The following is a 10,048-nucleotide window of genomic DNA, read 5'->3' as shown; positions in this document are numbered from 1 at the left end:
GCTTGTACTTCTCCTAAGCATCACAGAGGGACTCGCTCTCCTTTTGCCTGAAGATTTGAACATCTGTCATCAGCTTAGTTAATCTCTGCAAGGGAGATAACTTGTTTAGGAATTTGTTAACAACCTTATCCCAAGTGTTCACACTTCTTCTGAGTTCAATATTCCACCATCTCTTTGCTTGATCCTTCATAGCAAATGGAAAGAGTTTTAGCCTATGGATTGAGTTCAGGGTCCATTCTATTGGCCTCTACAGTGTCATAGAACTGTAGGAAGTCGGAGATAAATTTACTGGGGTCTTTCTATGGGTGTCCATGAAACTGGAACTTTTGCTGCATTAGCATGATCAAGTCTATGTTGACCTTAAAGTCATCTAAGTTAATAGGAGGTACGCTAATACTCCTTCCATAGAAGTTAGGAATATGAAATGTATAGGAGTCCAGAGTTCCCCTAATTTGTGTATTCTCCTTCGGATCCATAGTGACTTTGGTGTTCCTGCATACACAAATAAGAAACAAAGAAAAATGGGAGTCTCTATGTCACAGTATAGAGAGCTCCCAGTGAGATATCCTAAAGAAGGAGGGATTAAAAAATTTTTTTTCAAAAATAAATAAGAAAATAGAATACTAATTTAAAAATAAAAAATTAATACTTGAAAATTTTGAAAAATAAAAAAATTGAAAGTAAGGGGTTTAAAAATTTTCAAAATTCAAAAAGAAAGAAAGAAAGAAGAACTAAAGAAATTTTAAACCTTAAAATTAAAACAAGATAAAACAAACAATTAACTAACAAGATTTGAAAATAAAATAAAAGATTTGATTTTAAAAATTTTTGAAATTTAAAAAGAAAGAGTCAATCAAAGATTTTAAAATTTGAATCTGGAAAGAAAAAGTCAAACAAGATAAGATAAGATTTTAAAAATTTTAAAAATAATATTTAATTTTTGAAAAATTTTGAAATTAAAAAGAGCAAGTCAAAGAAAGATTTTAAAATTTGAATTTAAAATAAAGATAAGATAACAAAATTTTAGACTTTAAAGAGAAAGATAAGATAGAGATTTAAAGATAAAAAAAAAGATAACCAAATAAATTAAATTAAATGAAAAGATTACTAATGGGATACCAACTTAAAATTTGAAATCAAATCTTAAAGATTTTCGAAACTATATTTAAAATATTTTTGTTCAAAAAAATAAAAAAGAAGAAACAAACACTAACACGACACCAAAATTAAAAATTTTGAATTTAATTGACGCTAATTTCAAAAATTTGAAGGAAAAACACTAAAAGACACCAAACTTAAAGATTTTGAGATCAAACACAAGAAAATAACAAAAAAAATTTCAAACTAATAAGAAAATGAGCAAGAACAATTTTCAAAGATTCAAGTAAAGAAACAAAAACCAAAGAGACACCAAACTTAAAAATTGACACAAGACTCAAACAAAAGAAAAAGATAACTAAATAAAAAAATATTTTTGAAAAAAATTTAGAGAAAAAAATAAGAAACACAAAAACAAAAACAGTAAAACGTATCTGATCTAAGGAGCAAGATGGCCGGTAGTTTGTCAATCTCGAACAATCCCCAGCAATGGCGCCAAAAACTTGGTGCACGAATTTGTGACTCGCACAACTGAACCGGCAAGTGCACCGGGTCGTCCAAGTAATACCTTAGGTGAGTGAGGGTCGATCCCACGAGGATTGTCGAATTGAGCAAGCAATGGTTCTCTTGCAGATCTTAGTCAGGCAAATAGAAAAGTGTGGTTGTTGTAGAAACGCATGAAACAAAATAAGAACAAAGGCAATATCGACTTGATGTAGAAACAATTATAAGAACACAGTTAAGGTCTCGGAGATGCTTGTTCTTCCGAATTACACCTCTTTACTAACTACTTTAACAATGAGTGATCCATTCAATGGCAAGGCTGTAAATGATTAAAGCCAGGGCCAATGGTCATTAATCTCTTTTGATCCACATCAAATGCCATGCCAATGGTCAATCGATCTGAACGAGGGTGAAGCTCACGCAATTCAATCTCCGATGATCCTACTCAAAATGCCACAGACAAGGTCGGATCTTCCGGATCCGAGAATAAAGCTCTATGATTCTAGCCTTAGCACCACAGAAACCTCATTTACCCATGACTAATAGGATTTTATGTCACATATCCCAATCAGCCCAGATACTCTATTGGAATCTGTGATGCATTCTCAAGCTGCAGCTCAATACTATCCCGTGAAGGACTCGTAAGAACTCATGCAGAATAAGGGGTCATATGCTAGTTCCACCCCAGATTCATAAGGATGAAGAATGAATATGCATCATAGAATGAAATCAAACATATATTAAAGTAGACAAGTAATGATATTGATCCACAGGAATGAGCAGAGCTCCTATCCTTAACCTAGGAGGTTTAGTTGCTCATAATGTTTAGAAATAATGTGTATGTGCTTCTCCCCTCCTAGGAGGCATAGTCCTCAGGAAGAAGGAAGCCCCTTATTTATAGTAAATACTAGACCTAAAAGATATTAGTCATAATTAAAAATTACAAAAATGAGATAAACTAAGCTAAAGGTGTGAAAATCCACTTCTGGACCCACTTGGTGCGTGTTTGGGTTGAGCTTGGCGTCCAACTTGAACACCTACTAGGGGGTAAATATGTTGCTTCCTTGTTCCCCTTGTAGCGTTGAACGCCAGTTTGGGCATTCAACTTGGGAGGTTGGTCCTTTTGGGGCGTTGAACACCAGAAAGGGGGTAGTTTGGGCGTTCAACGCCTAGTTTGGGTAGTCCAATCCAAAGAAAAGTATAGGCCATTATATATTGTTGGAAATTCCAGGAAGTTAGCTTTCCAACACCAATGAGAGAGCGTCAATTGAACCTCTGTAGCTCCAGAAATGCTCGTTTGAAAGCATAGAGTTCAGGATTTGACAGCATCTACACTCCTTTCTTTGCCTCTGAATTAGACTTTGCTAAAACTTGCCAAATTCACCCAAAAATTATCTAAAATCATAAGAAAAACACAAAAGCTCAAAGTAGTATCCAAAAAGTAAATTTTGCATTAAAACCTACTAAAACATAATAAAACTTAACAAAATATACTAAAAACACTAAGAAAATTGCATCAAAAAGCGTATAAAATATCCACTCATCAGTGTGTGTTGGACCAACCGGGAAGTTGGGACCGTTACATGCCATTGGTGGAGTTTGCGTACAACAACAGCTTTCATGTGAGTATTGGAATGGCTTCGTATGAGGCTTTGTATGCACGGAAGTGTCAGTATCCACTGTGTTGATATGAAGCCGGTGAAGCAAGTATGTTAGGGCCGGATTTGGTAACAGAAACCACTAAGAAGGTCAAACAAATTAGGGCCAGAATATTAACTGTGCAAAGCCGACAGAAGAGTTATGCAGATCAGAGAAGGAAACCGTTGGAATTTGAAGTGGGTGAGCATGTATTTCTAAGGGTTACTCCAACAACTAGAATAGGAAGGGCAATCAAAACTAAGAAGTTGAATCTGAGGTTCATTGGGACTTTTGAGGTCTTGAGACGAGTCGGGCAGGTGGCATATCAAGTAGCCTTGCTGCCGCATTTCTCAAACTTACATGATGTATTTCATGTGTCACAACTCCATAAGTACACGTCAGATGCAGCTCATATGTTAAAACCTGAGTCGGTTGAGTTGAAGGAGAACCTGACTTTTCAAGTAACACTGGTGCGGATTGACGACACTAGTGTGAAGAAGTTGCGTGGAAAGGAAGTTCTGTTGGTTAAGGTAGCTTGGAAGAGAGCAAGAGTAGAAAAGCATACTTGGGAATTGGAGTCCGAGATGGGGAAGGATTATCCCGAGTTATTCTCAGGTAGTCACTAAATTTTGGGGACAAAATTTCTTACTTGGTGGGGAGAATGGAAGAACCGCAATTAATTAACTGCTTAATTAAAATAATTTAATTGTCTGAAATAGGTTCAAAAATTTAGAATATTAATTATAAAATTTAAATATGATATTTGGACTCAGTAGATTTTTTTGAGTTAGAAAATATAATTTTCTGCGAAAATTGCATAAAAATACATACCGGTAAATTAGCTGGCAGTACTGGCTTAAATCTCTCCGGTACTATGTGAGAGTAGTAAAAACTATAGAAAAACTTAGAAAATGTAAAGTTAAAAACCAGGCACTAATTCTAAAGGTTTGGCCCAAAATTGGGGCAAATGAACTAAAAATGCTAACGAGTTGGACCGGGCCCAAGTTTGGCCCAAGCCAACACACATAACACCCCAAACATAACCCATTCAGCACAGCACACTCACAAACATAAAAAACATAGCTTCATAGAGAGAAGTGAGAGAAGAGAGCAAAAGGGGAAAGGTTACTATTCATTCTTCATTCTAGTGACTATAACTCGAGCTATAGTGCTCCAATTCGTGTGTCGTCAGCGACTACGCGAAGATCTCGTCGAGCCCGTTAGTTCTATCTAAATTTTGTTGGTAATATTTTGAAATTTTTTCTCCATTATGCAGCCCTTAAAAATTCGAAAATTAAGGTTTGAGTTTTGAGTAGATTTTTGTGTTTTGATTGTTTAGGTGCTAATCATTAGTGAGAAATTATTGGGTTCTATCCCCAATTTCTGTGGACAAGGTAATTTTTCTCCAAAATGCTTGTAGTTTGGTATATTGTGAATATTAGGTATTGATTTTGATGAAATATATGATGTTAGTTTGAGCATTGGTGCTTGTTGAAATTATCTTAACTATTTGGAAGCATTGGATTTGAGTTGGAGGCTTGATTTGGACTCAAATTTAGTGTGTGGTGTATATTGGAATCGACCAAGGTATGATTTCGGTTTCTTTTATATAATATGTAATATTTCTAGACACTTAGGCTAGTAAACCATAGGATAGGTTTGAATTGTTGATAATGTATAATGATTTTTGGTGATTATGATAAAATTGATAAAATATGATGTTGAGTGTTATTGTTTGATGATAGATATTTATGAGGATATTGGGTTTTGAATATTGTGGTTGGTGTTGATATTGAATGGTGTTAAATAATGTATATGAAAAGTTAAATTGTGTGAAAATTGTTGAGGTTGAGATATTGATTGTGAATTGTGGAATTATGGTGGAAAGATTGAGGGAAAATGGGTGTTGAGTTGATTGAATTGCAATGGAAAGGTAAAGTATATTATATGGTAATGTTTTGTGGTGAAAATTGAGTAGGTTTTGGTTTGGTTTGGATTTGGAAATCGGAAACTAAAGAACCTTGAGGATTTCGTGTAAAACCTTTTTTTTATTGAACTTTGGCAGATCATAACTTGAGCCTCAGTTTTTGAAATTACTTGAAATTTATCTTAAATTGAAGTTCATTTAAAGAGCTTTAAATTGATATATAGTTTAAGGAAAATGGAGTTTTATAGAGGAAGTTATGAACGTTTAAAGTTTGGTATTTAAAACTAAAATTCTGCAAATTTGAAAATTTTCTAAGTTTGGTGAGGGTTGCGTTCGCGACACAGTGCACACAATGTGAACATTCTGTTCAGGTTGGGCATTGCGCGTACACGGGTACTGCATGCGTACGCAAACCACCAAAATTCTGACCCTTGCGTATGCGAGCTTCAACACACGACGCGAGCATTCCATTCGGATTTGGATACTCGCGTACGCGAACAGGGTGCCGTGTACGCGGACACCCAATTTTTCATGCATGCATATGTGAGACAGAGGCTTGCGTACGCGAGACCCCTATTTTGCTGAAAAAAATTGTGGGATAATACTCAATTTGGTCCCTGAACTTACACGCGAGTCTCAATTTAGTCATTAAAGTTTCAATTGCCTCTATTTAGTCCCCAAACTTTGTGAACATAACTCATGTTAGTCCTTGAAACAATTTTTAACGTACAAACGTTAATAGAACACTGTCGTGACAGCCGAATGCCACACTAAACTTTGTAAAATGATGTCGTTTTGGTTTTGACACTCAAATAACCTAAAAACAACATCCTAAATGGTGTTTATTAAAATTTTACCTAACAAAATAAGTAATACAATGTCATTTTTGAGCTATTTAAATGTCAAAACCAAAACTGCATTATTTTACAAATTTTAACGTGACATGTGATAGTCTACAACAGCGCTCTATTAACATTTTTATACTAAAAATGGTCTCAGGGACTAATATGAGGCACGTTTATAAACTTCGGAGACTAAATAAAGGCAATTGAAACCTCAGGGACTAAATTGAGACTCGCGTGTAAGTTCAGGGACCAAATTGAGTATTATCTCAAAAATTGTTTTCCTTTGTTTTCAAAGGTTTTCTAGCTTTCTAATCTTCTTTATGTACCGTTTAAGAATACTATCTAGTGTTTAGGTCCTCATATTACTAAAGATGAGTTAGTAACTTAATTTAGTGAATTTCTATATAAATTTAGAATATGGAGGCTTAGGTTTCTGGGGTACTAAGGATGGATTAGTTGAGAGAGATGGCAGAGTACTGTAATGATGACTAATGTGATGAGTTGTGGAATTATGAACTGATGATAGTTGAGACAAGTCTAGGACTCTGAGTACTGAAAATGAATTCTAAAAACCACTGATATGTTGTTTTATACTGAGATTGTTGAGACACTATGCACCTGGCAAGAACGGTTGATTAATTCCACTTGTCGAGGTCGCAGCGGCGGCATAAGGACGGTTGGTTTATCCCGCTTACATTGAGATGTGAGGTCTGTGGCAGAGTATCCCGCTCGCATCCTTTCGGATCACAAAAGTGTGCCCGGCACTATATCCGTGGGTAGTGTGCCCGGCACTATATCCGTGGGAGATCCCACTTATATTCGTGACCAAAAGGCGACATTCCCATAGAATATGTTGGGTTGGCAGTTGAACCGACAATGTGATATCACAGCCAAATAGGACAGGCATTCATCAATATGTTTGCTTGCTTTTGCCAACTTCATTGTTTGCCTAATTGTATAACATGCTTAATTGCTTCTTGAATTACTTGATATACATGATTATACTTGTGTTTTACTTGTATTGCTATTACTTGTGTTTTCTGCTGGGATTGAGGAGGTTCGGAAGGCGGTGGCGATGGGATCGCTTGGAGGTTAGGTTGGTGAAAACTATGGGACAGTGGCAAAATGTTATACTAGAAATCCCCTAAGTTAGATGATCTGTTTAGGGATTTATTTAACTATTTTATAAAGTTGAATCTTATGCTCGATGTAAAGTTCTAGGATTGCCTCAGGCGTCTCGAAATCTTATATCTTACATTACTAGACACTGTTACCATACTGAGAACCTCCGGTTCTCATACCATATTCTGTTGTTATTTTTCAGATGCAGGTCGTAACCCATCTCGGTGAGTTGCGTGATGGTGACAGAACAGAAGATCTTATCATCTTTTGGATTCCTTTTGAATAGTTTTGTTTTAGTACTCTCACTTTTGTATCTATTTTTGTCTTAGAGGCTAACTTTAAGAGAGATATTGTATATGCTGTTTTAACTTTCAAAACTTTGTTATGTCTGTATATACTAGTCGGCCTAAACTCCGTGGGCTGAGACTAATACTTATGACTATTATACTCATATATCTACATATGCCTTATCATCTTGTATTTATATCTTGTACCTTTGTACTTGTAGCTTTGTGTGAACGTTCGAACTTTTGTAACTCTATTTTTGAGTTTATTTTTTTATCGAACTTGTAGACTCTCTCTCTCTCTCTCTCTCTCTCTCTCTCTCTCTCTCTCTCTCTCTCTCTCTCTCTCTCTCTCTCTCTCTCTCTCTATTTTTGTGTGTATATATATATATATACGTATAAGCCTTCGAATTGTCGTGACCTTTAATTATCCTTTGCTTTATGCCATGAGGTAAGGCTTAGGGTAATTAGGGTATTACAAACTCTATCATCGACACTTGAAATCTGGTTTTTGGATGAATACAGAACATCTGTTGCATGCATGTGTCGTCAGTGATGGGCATTATTTGAAACTGTATTAGCCCACCAAATACTTGTACATGATTCTTGTATAAAATATTGCTCACCCTGTTTGAAATGTAACTTTGTATGTCCTCACAAGGACCATTTTCCAACTCTACAAAATTGATGGTGCATAGAATAGCAAAAGAAATCGGATATTCACAAATAAATGCCATTCCTTCGCTTGTGTTTATTATGATCTCACCGTTATAATACATTTACAAATTTGCAATACGTTCCATAACCTCATCCTCACATCACCTAATATGTTTTGATACTACTAACTGTGATGAAAAAAACACAAGTACGATTCAGTTATGGAATAACAATAGTATTTATAGGCAAGACTCTTAAATTTAAATATTTTATTTAAAGAAAACGCAACTTACGCTTTATAAAAACGCAACCTGCGTTTTGCAGGTTTTAATTAAAAAAATTTTAAAAATACAAAATGCAACCTGTGTTTTGTGTTGTTGGAAACAAAAAAAAAAGAAAATACAAAACGCAATGTATTTTGCAGGTTTGAAAATAATTTTTTTTTAAAACAAAATGCAACTTGAATTTTGTGTTGTTAAAAAACCAAAAAAAAAAAGGTAAAAATATAAATCACATGTTGCATTTTGCACTGGCATCATAACGGTATAAATACTTTATAAACATTTATTTTCTTGTGTAATACCAATATTTTTTCATATAAAAAAATGAGCTAATTATAAAAAATATAATATTTATTAATTATTTTTATCATATTTTTTAATTATTTAAAGACTGTTTTATCAATAATGTCTTTTAAAAACTATTCAATCAATGTCTAATTTTTTGGAATACCAAATTGATAATTAACTCAATTCTAAATTGTATAATCCTTATACTTTTATCTCAAAGCATATTTAATTTTAACACTTGTTAGTAATCATTTTAAGAGTTTATTATAGTAGTAAAATAAAAATATTAATATTGATTATATTTAACTCTCTTTTTTGGGTTTTTTTAATAAATAATTTAATTCTTTTAATTATCAAAATAAATAATTTGTAGTGTATTTATTAATTTACACCACATTTATTTATTTCTTTTACATTGTAAACGACATAATTTTGTACGTATTTCGTTTATATTGTAAACGAAAAATGTGTATTTTTTTCAATTTTTATATATCTCGTTTACAATGTAAACGAGATATATGTATTTATAAATAATTAAATATAATTTTAAAAATAATAAAAAATATTAATAATTTAAATTAGACCAAACTATTAAAATAGAACGTTTCAAATAATAGAAAAGATAGACGATTTTAAATAACGGAAAAGATAAACCGTCTATTTTAAATAATAGGAAAGATAGACCACTCATTTAAAATAAGTCCGTTAACATGTTTACACTGAAAGCACATAAGTGCACCTTTTTTTTTTCTAACTGTCCATTATTAATACATTTGCTTCTTCCGTTCACTTACTTCCATTCATTGACGGTTTTTTATTAAAATTTATATAAAAATTTGAAATTGTGTTTGTTATATGGAAGTACATAAAAATTTTGTTTGTTGCATGGAAGTAAATACAAATTTAAAATATAATTTAAATAACCTTATCCAAAAAGAATTAAATGGAGATGGATTGATTGGTTGGGTAATTCTGATTAATCAATAGGTATCAATCCCTATTCGATCGGAAGAACCTGGCTGACATATATTTAAATTATATTTTAAATTTTTAAATTTTATTCTTTTACTTTAAATAAAAAATTTAATTTTTAAATTTAAAATTCAAAAAAATAAAAAATTTCGTCTTTTGAAATCCTAATTTTTTTTAAGAATATTTTTTTATTTATCGAATAATGCTACACCTGTTAGATTTTTTACAAATATAGAATATATTAATTTTAAAAATTTAAACCTTTTAAATTTTTTGTTTGTTAAATATTTTTCAAATTCTTTATTTTTCTACTTTTTTGATAAAAAGATTTTTTTTTTAGTTTCAAATTTAAAAATAAAAAATTTTCATTTTTTTTTCTTCTAAATATTACTGGACTTTATTTTATTTTATTACTTTAAATAAAAAATTTTA

The sequence above is a fragment of the Arachis ipaensis genome, chromosome B10 (genome assembly GCF_059453495.1).
Source record: "Arachis ipaensis isolate K30076 ecotype BB chromosome B10, ASM5945349v1, whole genome shotgun sequence".
Lineage (NCBI taxonomy): Eukaryota > Viridiplantae > Streptophyta > Magnoliopsida > Fabales > Fabaceae > Arachis > Arachis ipaensis.
This window is presented reverse-complemented; position numbering follows the sequence as displayed.